At 44.1% G+C, this 15,687-nt stretch overlaps 1 protein-coding gene across 8 annotated transcripts in view; it reads right to left on the bottom strand.

Annotated features, from left to right (window-relative positions):
* CTNND2 (catenin delta 2) overlaps positions 1 to 15,687 on the bottom strand; it is a 1,073,049-nt gene that overhangs the window by 229,842 nt on the left and 827,520 nt on the right. The gene's annotated exons all lie outside the window — the stretch shown is intronic.

Here is a 15,687-nt window from a genome sequence, read left to right as displayed (position 1 = left end):
GCTAAGGCTGTGTCCCTGACCATCCTGGCTCCATGTGGGTGCTGGAAGCAGATGGTACATCCCTGTGGTCTAGGGTTGCCAGATGGTTTCGACAAAAATAACGGACTCATTTGTTTTCAGATGGGGGGGAGGGGAACCGGCTGTTGGGGGGAGCGGGGCTGGCGGGGGAGATCAGGGGGGAAGCGGCCATTGGAGAGCAGGGCTGGTCGGGAGGGGGTCAGGGGGGAGTGAGTCTGACTTGAAAAGATCGGGGAGGGGGGAACCAGCTGGTGGGGAGCAGGGCTGGCCGGGAGGAGGTTGGGGTGAGTGGGGCTGGTGGGGGAGATCGGAGGGAACCAGCCGGTGGGGAGCAGGGCTGGCCAGGAGGAAGTTGGAGGGAGCAGGGCTGGCCGGGAGGAAAGAGTGGGGGGGAACTGGCCAGCAGGAAGTGGGGCTGACCTGGGCGCACACAGATCTTGGGGTGCTGGCCATCCCACGCACGGTCCCGGTGGAGTGCACGGGCGAGTCCAGCCCTGGGGATTCCATCCAGCCCTGGCCTTGTTCCCTCCCTCCTCCCCCCCGCTGTGTAGTTGCATACTGCCTGGCTGGTAGACACGCTCATGCAGCGTGAGCATGTCTACCAGCCAGGCAGTACACAACTATGTACTGATACTCATGATAATAATAAAACTTAATTAGAAAATACCGGTCATTTATATTTTCTCATTTATAATTTCTCAATTTGTTTCCTGAAAAGAAATCTCAAATATCAGACTGTCTGGTTCAAAACCGGACACCTGGCAACCCTACTGTGCTCCCAAGGTGCAGGGACAGCTAGGGAGGCTCCTATTGGCTGGGAACCATCTAAGAGCTGGACATGCCAGCTGCTTCCAGGAGAATAATGTTGCTACAACAGGCAGGGAATCTTCCTTAGCCCCACTGTGCTGCCTGGCTGGAGCCAGCAATGTAAACCCTGTCCTACCTCCCAATCCCCTATCCCAGCTTGAGCGTCTCCACACACACCCAAATGCCCTCCTGGAGGCTGCACCTATTCCTGCATTCCAACCCCAACTGCCTACCTCAGCCCTGAGTCTCCTTGGGTATGTCTACACTACCCTCCTAATTCGAACTAGGAGGGTAATGTAGGCATGCCGCACTTGTAAATGAAGCCCAGGATTTGAATTTCCCGGGCTTCATTTGCATGAAACCGGCCGGCGCCATTTTTAAATGCCAGCAGTTCGAACCCCGTGCCGCGCGGCTACACGCGGCACGGAGTAGCTAGTTCGGATTGGGAAGCCTAATCCGAACTAGCTACTCCGTGCCGTGTGTAGCCGCGCGGCACGGGGTTCGAACTGCTGGTATTTAAAAATGGCGCCGGCCGGCTTCATGCAAATGAAGCCCGGGATTTGAATTTCCCGGGCTTCATTTGCAAGTGCGATATGCCTACATTACCCTCCTAGTTCGAATTAGGAGGGTAGTGTAGACATACCCCTTCTGCACTCCAAACCCCTCAGCCCCAGAGCCCACAATCCCAGCCAGAGCCCACTCCCCCTTCCGTACCCCAACCTCTCATCCCAGTCCTGAGTCTACTTCCACAGTCCAACCCCTACTGTCCCTCCAGCCTCCTCCTACACCTGAAACCCCTCATATCCAGGCCCAATCCCAGTGCCTGTGCCCCCAGCTCGAACCCTCATCCCCTCGCACACTCCAATCTTCCGTCCTATCCCAAAGCCCCCTCCTGCACCCTGAACCCCTCATTTTTGACTCACCCTGGAACCCATAGTCTTAACTGGAGACCTCACCCACTGCCACAACCCAATTCCATACCCCAGCCTTGCGAAAGCGAGCTAGGGTGGGGTTGTGTGTAGAGTGAGTGGAAGGCAGTGCCTCAAAGAAGGGGTGGGGCAGAAGGGGTTCAGTTTGGTTTTGTGTCATTAGAAAGTTGGCAACTCTAGATAGGCACATGCTTAGTTTTAAGCATGCAAATAATTCCACTGATGTTAATGGGACCATTCACAGCTTTTCAAAGGTATAAATGACAGTTAGGTCCCCAACTCCCATTGGCCTTCAGTGGGAGTTGAACACTTAACCGTTATTGTGGCTTTGAAAATCTGCCAAGAATATCTTTAATGATTAACTGTAAAAGAACTCGGGCTACATCTATTATTCTGAAATAACAAAGGGTGTGCCTATAAAGCAAGCCATTATTTCAAAATAACGGTGTACTGCAGGACTTCTTACTCTGACTCCTGTAATTCTCTTCCTTCAACTTCCTGCTGTGTAGACAGCACCAAAAGCTGAGTTAAGCTATTTCAAATTAAGTACGCAATTGACATAGCTGAAACTGCATAGCTTAATTCGACTTTAGCCCTGCTGTGTAGACATACCCTCAGAGTTTTCAACTTAAATACATACATGCTTACATACAAACAAACATATATACAAGTCTGGTTCAACCTTCAACATCAATAATTGGCATTATCAATAATACAAAAATTTTATCTCAGCCATAAAAAGCTAGACTTCTGAAATGAAAGTGAGCATTTTTTTCATCAGTCAATCGTAACTGAAATTACATGTAGCACCAGGGACGTCTATGGGCTTAAATTTTTTATACAAAATTTCTTTCCTTTCATAAGACTTTGTACTCATTCTCAGTGTTAGGAAAATATACAGGTGAGACAAATATTGCTTTCTTTGAAGATCATTATTATTATTATTCTAGTAGAAGGTTGGTGAGAAGTTTTGTAGCCAAAGACAGCAAATGAGGAGGAATTAAAAAACAAAAGTTTTAACAGAAGTATAACTGATTCCTAATCAATGTCTAAAACCGTCTTTAAATAAGATTCATATAAAACACTGAACCTGAGAGTGAAATGTCCTCATCTTAAGGCAGAAATATGGAATGCTTTATTATAGCCTGAAGCAGACACAGACATTTCTGCTCATCATAGTAACTAAAGCTATATTTTTCTGTTCTTGAACTAGACATACTTATTACTTAGAAAGATACAGGTGAAGGGTATGCATGGAGAGGCATGCTGTGGCTCACCACCCTAGCAACAGCCTGGGGGAGGCTAAGAGGAGGGGGGTGAGCTCGGCATGTGGAGTGGAGAGGTGCATGCATGTGACAAACAAAGCCATATATGGAAAGGTTGAATCTGATTGGTTTAGAAGTTTGTGTTATGTAACCTGTAACCATGTGCTATAAAACAGCAAGGGGAGGGGCTCCTTGCTCGAGGGGCTCTGGCTGATTTTAGTACCAGGGGCTCTCCCTTTGTGCACATTGAATAAAGTATTGAATCGAATCGAATCGAATTGAATCGAATTGAATTGAATTGAATTGAATTGAATTGAAGACCCTTGATTCTGCCCAGCACCTGAGTCTCTGGGAACCGCAAAATCCCAACACAGGTCATATTAGATGAGGAATCTTCTTAGATGTTCATGATACCAAACAATTTTTGTTTGCACACTCATGAAAACTGAAATTCATTTACATGAACCACGTGAATTTATTACACAACTCTATCATTATATATTTCTAAGCACAATCCCGCCACATTTATTTTTTCTTCCTTTTTTTCATTTTTGCTCTAGCCTCCCTAATTAATACTATAAGATTGTTTTACTTGCTTAAAGCCTAAAAGCTTCTGTGATACATTTATAGTCTTCTTTTTGTTCTTCATTTAGGCTCTGGTTTATCAGTTATACCAATTTAATACCTTTTTGATTCGATTTGAATTACTTTTTCAGTACAACTTTATGGGGAACATAGGTATATATTTCTATAATAAAGATGTATGACATTTGATACATTCACTAAATCCACTGATTTTTTCAAAAAGCAATTAAGTTTGTCTTAAAAACAAATTTGAACTAAAACATGAATTACCACCTAATTACCCCTTCTATATTTTTAGAGGTAAAATTCATAGTTTCCCCTACTCTATATTGCCTACACAAAAACTATGCCTCGGCCATTTTGCATCTTAATATTGTACTAAAATAAACAACTCAGCGCAGTAAACAATTATTTGCCATTTTATTTTTATAGTTGTATCACTCTATAATCATCTACTTGCTAATATCATATCTGCGACAGACCAAATACACAGAATTTGATAACCTAGTGCCAAATTCATTTAGGAATATTACTTGAAAGACATGTTCACAAAGGGTGCATCTGCACAGCACCCTGAACTTGAAATAAGATATGCAATTTGCATAAAGCAAACTGTGTATCTTATTTTGAAACTATTTTGAAATAGCTTATTTTGAAATTTGGAGCATTTACAAGGTGCCAAATTTCAAAACAACATGCCATTCCTTATCCCTTGTGCAATGACATTTACTGGGATGGTGAAATAGCGCACCTGTTATTTTGAAAAATATTTCGAAATAATGGGCAGCTTGTGAAGATGCTGGATAGATATTTTGGGTTTCCTCTGGTATCCCAAAATAGCATAGATGTACCCTAATTCAGCTGATTTGTTCCTTGTGAAGCAGTATCTAGGATTTCACTTTTGTTCTTTGAAGAGAAATGAAAAACAGTGCAAAAAGTTTTGTCTGAGGTGGAGGGCGGGGGAAGGAATCAGTCATCAGAAACTTCGATTGAAACAAAAAGCATGTGCTGGGTGAGTCCAGCAGTAGTTGACCAGTTCTACCCTCCCCAATAGGAGTCAGTGGGGATTCCTGTGTTATCTTTGTTAACACCGGTTAAAGTATCATTTTTGTGTTAACCATTGAGCAAACACAGCAAATTCTGAAATATAATTATGGGAAAGAGTTCATAATTAACTCATAACTCGTGAGAGTGAAAGTGGAGCTGCAAATCATGTATGCCTTGTCATCTCTAATGAGTGAAAAAACATTGTTTATTTCACCATCCACAGACTATATGCTAATTTTATAACATATTCTCTACTTTGTATTCATTTTTATTAAGGGACCTTGAATTTCCAATTATTTCAGACTTCCTGATAAAAAGGGTTTTATGCTTCACTTTACTAGCAGCTACTGGCTACAGTTGTTCCACATGAACTCTCAATGAAGGGAACTAGTGCATTGTAATTCAGATTCTCCTTGACTCACTGAGGGGCATCAAAAGTTCATCCTTTATTGCTGGCTTTGCCAGTAATTGTGTATTTGCACTACTGCCTTTCCCTTTATATACACATTAATATCATGGGGCTGATTCAGTAGTACGCTTCAGTACCTTTATGCTGGCTCCACTAGTTAAGTTGGAATCCTGTGGCACCTTATAGACTAACAGATGTATTGGAGCATAAGCTTTCATAGGCAAAGACGCACTTCGTCAGATGCACGTAGTGGAAATTTCCAAAGGCAGGTATAAATATGCAGGCTAGCGATAATGAGGTTAATTCAGTCAGGGAGGGTGAGGCCCACTTCTAGCTGCTGATCTGGAGATGTGAACACCAAGAGAGGAGAAACTGCTTTTCTAGTTTCTGCAAATTTGACACCATCAGTTTAGGATTAAACAAAGACTGTGAATGGCTAGCCAGTTACAAAAGCAGTTTCTCCTCTCTTGGTGTTCACACCTCCAGATCAGCTGCTAGAAGTGGGCCTCACCCTCCCTGGCTGAATTAACCTCGTTATCTCTAGCCTTATTCTGGCCTGCATATTTATACCTGCCTCTGGAAACTTCCACTACATGCATCTGACAAAGTGGGTCTTTGCCCACGAAAGCTTATGCTCCAATACATCTGTTAGTCTATAAGGTTCCACAGGACTCCTTGTCACTTTTGCAGATCCAGACTAACACGACTACCCCTCTGATACTAGTTAAGTTGGTTGTTCCTCTCACACCTCATGTAGTACCTCTCACACCTCTCACACCTCATGTAGTACCTCTCACACCTCTCACACCTCATGTAGGAGAGCCTTTCTATAATGGCTCTATGCCACTCATCCCTCAGGGTATGTCTATACTAGCCACCCTAGTTCGAACTAGGGTGGCTAATGTAGACATTCGAACTTGCAAATGAAGCCCGGGATTAAATATCCCGAGCTTTATTTGCAAGTTCCCGGGTGCCGCCATTTTTAAATGCCCGGTAGTTCGGACTCCCTGCCCGTGGATACATGTGGCACGGGCTAGGTAGTTCGAACTAAAGCCCCTAATTCAGACTACTGTTACTCCTCATTGCCTACCGGGCATTTAAACATGGCGGCGCCCAGGAACATGCAAATAAAGCCCAGGATATTTTAAACCCGGGCTTCATTTGCAAGTTCGAATGACTGCATTAGACACCCTAGTTTAAACTAGGGTGGCTAGTGTAGACATACCCTCAGAGCTTCTGACATGGGAATCTGTTGGGGTATGTCTACACCACAGCGCTAATTCAAACTAACTTAGTTCGAATTAGTTAATTCGAACAAAGCTAATTCGAACTAACGCGTCTAGAACTAAAAACTAGTTCGAATTAGCGTTTTGCTAATTCGAACTAGCATGTCCACATTAAGTGGATCCTGAACCGGGCTTAAGGATGGCCGGAAGCAGTGCCGGCAGGGCATCAGAGGAGGACTTAGAGCGTGGAGATGCTGTCTCAGGCTAGCTGAGGGCTGCGCTTAAAGGGTCCTGACCCCCACCCCGGACAGACAGTTCTCAGGGGTGCCCTGCTTGCAAAGCAGTCCTGGCTTGGAGTGCCCGGAGTGCCCACACTGGGCACATCACACCACTCGGCCATCAGACCGGCTGCACTTGCCGCAGGCTGCCATCTGGGGAGAGGGGGCAATTGGGGGGCTGCAGGAGAGCTTCCACCCCCAGAAGCCCACAGAGCCAGCCCAGTCCTCCCCATCGGGGGCTCGTACCCCATTCCTCCCTCACCTCCTTCCACTTACCCTTCCCTAGCCCCTTTTCTTGATGTACAAAATAAAGGACAATTGTGTTCAAAAATGGAATCTGTCTTTATTGAACAAAACTGGGGGACACTGGGAAAAGGAAGTGGGAGAGGGAAAGAGAGAGGGTGGGAGAGGAGAGGGCAACTACAATGATCAGGGGTTGGGAACAGGTCCCATATAAAGAGAGGCTAAAGAGACTGGGACTTTTCAGCTTAGAAAAGAGGAGACGGAGGGGGGACAGGATAGAGGTCTCTAAAAGCAGGAGTTGGGTGGAGAGGCTGCATACAGAAAAGTTCTTCATTAGTTCCCATAAAGAAGGACTAGAGGACACCAAAGGAAAGGAATGAGTAGCAGGCTTCAAACTAGTAACAGAAAGTTGTTCTTCACAAAGCAAAGAGTCAACCTGTGGAACTCCTTGCTGCAGGAGGCTGTGAAGGCTAGAACTAGAACAGAGTTCAAAGGGACGTGAGATCAAGTGATGGAGGTTGGGTCCATGGAGTGCTATTAGCCAGGGGGTAGGAGTGGTGTCCCTGCCCAAGGTTTGTGGAAGGCTGGAGAGGGATGGCATGAGACAAATGGCTTGGTCACTGTCTTCGGTCCATCCCCTCCAGGGTTCCTAGGGTTGGCCGCTGTCGGCAGACAGGCTACTGGGTGAGATGGACCTTTGGTCTGACCCAGTACGGCCATTCTAAGCTCAGGGCTCAGGGTCGGGGGTCTCAGTGGACCCCATTGATTTTCATGCACACCTGCTCCTGGGTGGCCAGGCTGGCAGCTCTCCTTCCCTAGACGGCCACTTTCCTGTGGATGAGGTCCATGATGTCTGCTCTAGACCAGGTGGGTGGCCGCCTCTTGCGGTCCCAGGCAAGCTCCCGGGAGCCGCCAGCCTGGTCCCGGGAAGAGGGGGAGGGCTGGGGGGCATCGGGTGGGTGGCTCGATCCATGCCAGGTGCAGGGTCCGCTGGCTGGGTGCTGGCAGGCTTGCATCTGGCACGGGCACCGTAGCCAGCCCATGCCCCTTTAAGGGGTCCGGGCCGGGAGGGGGGCAGACGAGTTTCCCTGGTGTTGGCCAGAGTGGCCACCAGGGAAACCTGGGGAGGGCTAGCCTCCTACTAGTTCGAATTAAGGGGCTACACACCCCTTAATTCGAACTAGCTAGTTCGAACTAGGCTTAATCCTCGTAAAATGAGGTTTTCCTAGTTCGAACTAAGCGCTCCGCTAGTTCGAATTAAGTTCGAACTAGCGGAGCACTAGTGTAGCGCCTATGAAAGTTAGTTCAAACTAACGTCCGTTAGTTCAAACTAACTCTGTAGTGTAGACATACCCTTGGAGAGTTGCTCATTTGACAGAGTAAGAAAATCCTGCAATGTCCTGAATGAACTTTACTGAATTAGATGGATCACTATTGAATTAGGGTTCATATCTTTGGGGTTCAACTGTATTAAAACCTACAGCTGTGGTACTGCCTTTATAGAACTTCTTGCAGGAGAGTGACCAATGCAATTTAAGAAAGGGGCATTATGTGTGAAATGGGTTTCCTAGAAAGTACCTGTGGGTAAGAGAAATGTAAAAGACCCACTTCTAATCCATCCCTTTGAACCTATGCCATGGGGAGAAAAACCCATTACCTCCTAATTACATGAACCTGGAAACTCCAGATAAAATGACGCACTAACCATGCTACAGATCACCTTGTTCTGAGCTGAAGCTGTGATTAACTTGTGGCCACAAAAAAACTCCTTGGGTGAAGTGTTGAAGGCCTGCTCCTGCCACAGCCCAGGTTAGATTTGGGGTGATGGCTGGTAAATTATTAGTATGAGTCTTGATTCTTTTATTGTTTTTAATGTTAGAACAAAGCAGTTTTCCACAAAAGGAGTTATCAGTAACCATGGGTAGTCACACTGTTAGCCATCTCTAAAGAGAACACAAGGAGGTGTGCTTATGAAGACTGTCTCTGCTGGAGAAGACACAAAGTGAAGGCTGGGAACTGTGAAGCTGGAAATATCCCAGTCAGAAGGGTGTAAAAGGTGGGTCTCTACCCAAAGAGGCAACAGCTGGGTACCTCTGCTGGACAACTGAGGGGAAATACAGGTGCAGTTGCCCTCAACTGTGACAGCTTGCTTCAACAATTTCTAGATGCCTATTTAGATCCTTGGCACTACAGGTAGACAACAGTATGTTAGGAAAGCCCAGAGGATATTATAACATACACTGATGTCTAAACTGGCTCCCAGCTAGCCAAAATAGAGGAGATATAAAGCTGGAGAAAAGCCATATTTGCCCACACAAACCTGACTCCTATGGCAATTACAGGTAGAAATAGAGGGAGGATTCAGAGAAAACATAATTTTAGCTTTGAAGAGATAAAATCTGAGACCATAGCTAGACATACAAAAGGAGAAGACAGCAGTGTGGCTATAGACTAGATTAGACAAATGAAAATAAGTCTGGGGTAGAAAAGTAGACTCAGAAATCATCAGGGGAGAGGTGGCTGCTGGAGCAATGAGAACAAATAAGGTTACTGAGGGAGCACAGTCAGAAAAGAGAGTACCAAGAGCAAAATTCTGTGGGTTTGCCAATGGACAGGGGAAGAAAGAAGAAGTTGTTGGAAATGCTAGGAGGAATTATCAACAAGGCAAAAGAACAACCAAGAGAGCACAAAGTGGAAGAAGTCATATGAAGATGAAAAGAAGAGAAATGGTTGATTGCCTAAAGACAGCAGATAGATCAAAAAAGGATACAAATAGAGAAATGTTGCATTGATTTGGCAAGCTGATCAGTAATTATATCAGTGGAGGTAGTTTTGGGGGAGTGAAGCTGGAGAAGTGAGGAAAATAAGATAAAGGTATTATCAAGAGGAAAAAATCTCAGCCTAGCAAAATCAAGAACATTTTTGAGGGAAGAGGGAAATGATCAAGAGTGAGTGATTGGTTAAAGATAAGAGGAAAAAGACAGAACAAGCAGAAGGAGCCAAAGACAGAGGAGAGAGAAAGGTCTGGTACTGAATGGAGGGAAATGCTCTTGTTGATTGTGATCATAGGATTGTGAGACTGGCTGTATCTCTACATCCAGAGTTTTCCTCTTTGGACTTGGACAAGACTCCACAGCTAAGCAACACCACTGGAAGAGACTGAGGGACAATACAGACTCAGTGGCAATATTCGGATGACACAGAGAGCAATATTTCCTTTATGTCAAATACTGACAATGCCATCACCCAGGTGTCCCAGTGCCTGGAGGAAAGGAAATTGGTTGAAACTAAATTTTGGGTATTCAGAAGTGATGGTAGTGGGAAAAGAGGAACATTTTGAAGAAAGAGCCAGCACCAAAACTTTCTATCCAAGGCATCTGTTCCCACTTAAGTGGAAGTGTAGCCTATGTGCCCTTCTGGATTTCTCACTTGAACTCAGAGTCAACTGCTGAGAATACTGCTAGACTGGACGACATTCTTTGCAGTGCTCATAGATTAGGACAATTTGATTCACACCTATGTCACCTCCAGGCTTGTCTACCACAGCACACAACAGCTGGCAATGAAATCAATCTCTTGCTTTCCTTGGTTTGGGAAGGCACAATCTGCCCACTCAGCAGCACAAATAAGAATGAAAAACATTACCCCAGAGTCTTGGACACATCTATTGGCTCAGCACTGGATCCAATTCAAGGTTCAAGATCCTCAATGTGCTACGGCTAGGCTACCTCAAAATCTGCTGCTCAACCTAGCATCAGGATCTATGATGACAAATGTACTCACCACATATAATTAAACTATATCATTAGCAGAAGCTTGTGAAAAGAGAGGATAGAGAATTCCCAACTGTCAAACTATAGTAGTGGAATTCTATGCTGCTAGAGCTGAGAAGGATCTAAATATAAAACCCATATTTTTGACCCAGCTTTCCCAAACACTGGAAAATACAATACAACAAAAGCCCTGCCCTCTAGCACTGTACTAGTGAGATAAATGTGGTATAGAAAGCCAGATTAACTATCTGCGAGGCAACTGGCATTTAAAAAAAAATCTATATGACATTTCTACCTTTCTTAAAGTGAGATCTGGATCCTGTTTAGAGGTTCTTTCCTTACCAAAGGCGTGTTTTATTTTAACCAGCTTTTTCTGTACTATGCTATGCTCTGTATTTTACAGATAAAATGCTCTTAAAAAGCAAAATAGATGTGGAGATAGTTACATTTGAAATAATTATTCTTGTGAGGAAAGAAGTAACTTGGCCTGTAACTGTAGGGAGGCTAAATCAGGAGCAGACAAAAGTATTTACACAAGGGCTACGTCTAGACTGCAAGCCTCTTTCGAAAGAGGCTTTTTCGAAAGATACTTTCGAAAAAGCCTCTTTCAAAAAAGAGCGTCTAGACTGCAAGCAGTACTTTTGAAAAAGCAAGCCACTTTTTTGAAAAAGAGCACCCAGGCAGTCTGGATGCTCTCTTTCGAAAAAGCCCTGTTTGCATTCAAGAACGCCTTTTTTCGAAAGAGCACTTTCGAAAAAAGGCGTTCTTCCTCGTGAAATGAGGAGTACCGCCGTCGAAAGAAAAGCCGCGTTCTTTCGATTTAATTTCGAAAGAATGCGGCTGTAGTCTAGACACAGGTGAAGTTTTTTCAAAAAAAACCCTGCAGTTTAGACACAGCCAAGGAGAAAGCATGTTATAGTCCGTCCCTCTGCAGGGGCAATGGGGTGATGAACAACTAGACTGGGCACAAGGAAAACAGCAAGCTATATCTACACTGCATCTCTCTTGCACAAAAGCCTATGCAAATGAAGCATGGCTTAGCATATTGCCACATGTCATTTGCATAATTAATTAGGGGCCGTTTTTGCTCAAGAGGCTTTTGTGCAAGAGCCGTTCTTCCTCATTTTTTCAGGAAGAACGGCTCTTGCACAAGAGGGGGTTTTTCTGCATAAAGGAGCCGTCTACATAGCTCCTTTTTGCGCAAAAGCCTCTTGTGTAAAAATGCCCCAATTAATTATGCAAATGAATCACAGCAATATGCTAATCTGCACTTCATTCGCTTAGGTTTTGCGCAACAGAGGTGTGGTGGAGATGTAGCCCAAGGGTGCCAGGAGCTGGGTATGGCTACAGCTCAGTAAACCCTACCGTGCTTTGTGAGAGGAGGATACTGTTTTATTTTGTATAGAATCATCTGTCAATTAAGGAATTTTTTAAAAAAGGAATGAGGCAAAAGTATGACTTTAGAAAATATACTGAAGAGACAATTCCTTTCGTTCACTAGCTTGCATATTATCAGGGATTATAACAATTTCTTAAACCTTCTGTGAGACTGATAAGCTGCATAGATGAATGCAAATCACAGAGAAAAATTAAACTGGGCAAGACATTCAAGAATATTAACATATCCTCTGAATTTTAAGAATATTTGTGTAAGATTATTTCAAGCAAAATGATTATACAATGTCTCCAAAAGGATTTAAATAAAATACTGCTAATCTTTCACAATAATCATTTTATGGAAAGAAAATTATTTATTATACAGCTACATTTAGCCAGTGGATAAATATATTCTGCTGTAAACAGATTTTACAGTGCAAACTGTCCAGATGTTTATAGGCATGCCTGCATTTGCAGAATATAAATATACTTGAAAGCCTAGAGTGTAAAATTCTCTTATTTTGACAAAGATCCAGTAACCAAAATTGCAAAAGCTAGAAAAAGTCTTTCTGTTCCTGTATGATTATATGGCTTCTCAAGTGTATTGATCTTTATGCCTAATTAGTATCACGCGTGCACTTTAAAACTAATTTTACAGTAACTTGTATGTAGATATTTACATTATTTTTACTCCATTACCCCCAGCCTCATTTATAGTACCAAAGGGTACGGGATCAGTCCCTTTAAGTTCAATATTGCTTGCTTAAACAGAAAAGGATTTTAAGAGATAATTTTGGGGGATTAATAGGAACAGAGATGTTACCAAAAGAACACCTTGTAGTTCCAAATAAGAATAATTTTAAGTCATTTTCAACATGAATTTGAAATGAGTGCACTGCTCACAAAGGATGAAGCTACAAGCCTGTTTTATAGGACATTCAAAATGTTTCACCGTAAATTCAATTGTATACAACTGTGGAAAGAATCATCCAGTGTTTAGGCTTCTAGCTTACATGACAGAAGACACATGTTCAAGTCCCTGTTCTGACTTCCTGTATGACCCCTGGCAGGTCATTTAGTCTCTCAGGCCCAGATACAAAACTGAGGTGTCAGTTTTGGCTCCACCGTGATAAGTAAAACTGGCAAATCTTGCCGGAGCCTACACTCAGTTGGTACCCAAGTTTCAGCTTTGGGATGTGCATGCTGCTGCCTCCATCCAGGTCTCAGGATGCCCAGCTCTCACCTACATCACAGAACAATTCACAAGCTAGGGAAGAAGATATGGGCTCAGCTGACTAACTTGCACTCAGGGCTAATTTGGTAGGCATGCTCAGAGGCCATGCTCTGAATTGGCTCCTATTCAAGACCTAGGTGGTAGGGGAGGTGATGGAGTCTGCTTTATAACTTTTAGCACGGGGTTTACAGCACTTGCTGGGAAAGTGAGTGGCTCAGGCTCAATTTCACCCCTCTCTAACACAGGAGGAGAGAAGATATGAACAGGGGTCACCTGGAGCTGCAATCACTGTGCTATGGGATATTCTGCTATAGGATTCCCTATGTCTCTCCTGTTGAAGATGATCCACTGTGGATAAAGAGTGAAAGAGTCATTGGATCGGGGAAGTGGACGCAGGTTCTCCACCTGGAATACAGTCATTCCCTTTCCCACGCTAACACTCTCCATCTGTCCCAGAGATGGGCAAAATACAGCCTGTGGGCTGGATCTGGCCAGCCAAACACCACAGTCCAGTGGGACCCTCAGGCAGGCTCCCTGTCTGCTGCAGCCCCATGTGCCATTCAAAGCATCTGACTGCCGGGACCACCGCATGATTCTCTGCACGGTGCTCCCTTTGCGGGGAAAGAGCTAGCCGTTCTCAGCACGCTGCATGTGTGCACAAGCACTGCCCCTGAAACTCCCATTGGTAGATTTCCAGCCAATGGTAGCTTCCAGGGTTGTTCTGGGGGTGAGGGCAGCTCATGGAGACTCCCCTCCCCCCAAGGAATGCACAGAGACACCCACACTGGTCCCAGAAGCTGGCCACTTTGAATGGTGTGTGGGGCTGCGGCAGCCAGGGAACATGCCAAAAGGTCGCTGAGGCTGCCAGCCAGGAGCTGCCTATAATTGCCTCCTGGTCACCATACATTCGCTCACTGGCCAAAAGATCTGCTAAGATGAAATCTCCCCTTCATCCCATTCAAGAAGGTGACTGCATCTAACAGACGCTTCCTCTTCCTGGTGCCTACACCAGTTTAGGTGTCGTACGAAAAAACTATTCTTTTCACACAACTACAAGAGGAGGCCACTGAGAGAATTAATTTTCTCTTTCCAGAAAGGGAAGAAATCTGACTGGTGGCAGCTCCTATGCTACAGACTCTTTACAAGAGCAAGAAGGGCCGGGGCTCCAATTAAGATGCCCAGTACCAGTCTAGCAACCAAAGGATCCAAACTTTGAGGCACAGTGAACATTGTTTCTTTAGACAAGAGCTCAGCAAAGCAGGAGCACTAGCAGTAATTCATTATCAACCCTGAAGTGTCTCCCATTCAGTAACACAGCCAGGGGCCACAAATTACCCCTCTGGCATGAAACGAGTAAAAAAACCTCAATGAAATCCTGAGCTACAAATGGCTTTGATTCCATTCAGCAGCTTCACTTTGCCCAGCTCTACTCATTTCTCCCCTTTTAAAGTACTCTTTCTGACTGGGATCCGCCCTCTTCGCTACAGCTGTCATTGCAGCTACTGGTTACAACTACTACGGGTCAGAGTGTGACGCTTGTCATTAGCAATCACACAGTTTGAAGATAACCAATCTGAAGGCATGTTAGCTTATTTTTGTCATTGGTAGTGCATGAGAATTCAAAGATATATTGTTTAATGGATGAAATAGAAAAGGTAGATTATCTTTCTCTACATATGAAAAAGTTTTTCCTGATGGATGACAGAATGTTCCTGCTGGGCGACAGAATGATGCCATCACGTCATCAACGCCAACAGGTTCTCTCAGTGAAGAGAAAGCGGCCGGGGAGAGGAGAGGTAGGCGAGCGTAGCAAGTAGAGGGCACAGTTCTCTAGTTTTCTTTTAAAATATAAGGATATCAATCTCTTTGGTATTACAGCAACAGACACCATAGAAACCTCCATGATAGCTACTGAAGGAGTTTGTTAGCATTTTGCTACTCATTTGCTCAGAGTAAGTAGGCAGAGTGCTCACTGGAGTCTGGAGACAGACAACACAACTAAGAGGAGAACAAATAGGTTTACGCTGAAGTAGTAGCTTCACTTTATTAGATTTGTCAGGAATTCTGTCACTTAGCAGGATGCATCATCAAAGCCCCATGCAAAATGGCATCTTCTTGACAAGAAGAATCTAATAAATCCTGGGTAACAGGTATGAGATGAAAGGTGTAATAATTAAGAAACAAAATTAAATACAAAAATCTTCACTTAAAATACATCATGGAGCTGATTCATACAGCCTTGAGCAAGGAAACTCCAAATCAATACATGGCTGGTTTTCTTATCATCTTAAATAGTGGATGATCTTCAGAGAAAGTGGGAAGGAGTATGTGTATACTGAGCCTTGTATCACTAAAGACTACATTTTTTATCATTCACAATAGTAAAAAAGTTTCAGTGGAGATACTGGCAGTATCTCTAGATACTGACACTAGACCTTAATATTTTTTGATTTGTAACATGAAATTAATTTTTCCATCACTGACAATGTAATAGCC

Source organism: Pelodiscus sinensis, chromosome 2 (genome assembly GCF_049634645.1).
Source record: "Pelodiscus sinensis isolate JC-2024 chromosome 2, ASM4963464v1, whole genome shotgun sequence".
In the NCBI taxonomy this organism is placed as follows: Eukaryota; Metazoa; Chordata; order Testudines; family Trionychidae; genus Pelodiscus; species Pelodiscus sinensis.
This window is presented reverse-complemented; position numbering and strand designations above follow the sequence as displayed.